Consider the following 1,045-nt stretch of genomic DNA (forward strand, 5'->3'; position numbering starts at 1 on the left):
CGAGACTTGAAATGGACCTCCCAAGCAGGACCCGGTCGAACTACGAGTGCTATCAAAATCTTAAGTGTAAGTGGTAAAAAAAGTGACGCTCACCATAGCGATAGTAGTGTTAGTGTGCGTGTGACGTACATCAAGATAGTATTTAGGTTTGTTTTCTCTTTCAGGAATTTGTAAATAGATTTTTGTAATCTGAAAAATTTTTTTTTTGAATGATGATAAAAGTGCATGTTTAGATATAAGATGTTTTGTAGGTCGTCAGCCCTAGGTATAAGTGGATGATTGATGTACAGGAACTATAAATGTTAAATAGCTGTTTGAGTAAATCTTTAATAGAAATTTTTTTAGAAAACTAAAAGTTTGTCATGAATGAAAAAATTTAGTTTCCTCAGGAGGTGTGTGGCGTCGCAACTAGTGCGAGCGCACAGTTTTCTATCAAATATTTACTGTGAAATGTAGACAGACTGTGAAGTAGCCATCAGATTAGCATATGTGCTGTAGCGGGCAGATTACCGGTGTCCGTTCGTCTGACGTCACGACCATATGGCATGTCTGTACCGTGAGAATGTAAGACCTGTGCGCTAACTAGCCGCGTGTATAACGTGGAACTTTCATCTTTAATAACTTCTAACTGAGGAACCTGAGGAAATTAAAAGTTAATATACTAGTTTCTGTTATGAATAAAAATAAGTCATCCAAATTTGAGCTTTGAAACCTGCATATTTTGGAAATTAGAAAAATCTTACAGAAAACGCAAATTTCTACAATTTTCGAGTCTAAATAAATACCATTATGTATAGATCACCTTCAGTGACCATCCAACTATGAAACAAAATCACCTTCCGTGCTTTTGTATTTATTTTGAGAATTTTACTTTTAGAAATTCACCTATAACTTTGTTAAAACCATAAATGTTTTGAATTTTTGTGAACAGTTATTTTATATGAGTAGGTGAGAGTGAATGAGTGTGCCTGAGTGAATGAAAGAGGGACATTCGCCATTCTTTGCAAGTGTATAAAATCTAGGTTGGAACTCGCAAGTGTTCAGA

The sequence above is a fragment of the Schistocerca gregaria genome, chromosome 5, assembly GCF_023897955.1.
Source record: "Schistocerca gregaria isolate iqSchGreg1 chromosome 5, iqSchGreg1.2, whole genome shotgun sequence".
Taxonomy (NCBI): Eukaryota; Metazoa; Arthropoda; class Insecta; order Orthoptera; family Acrididae; genus Schistocerca; species Schistocerca gregaria.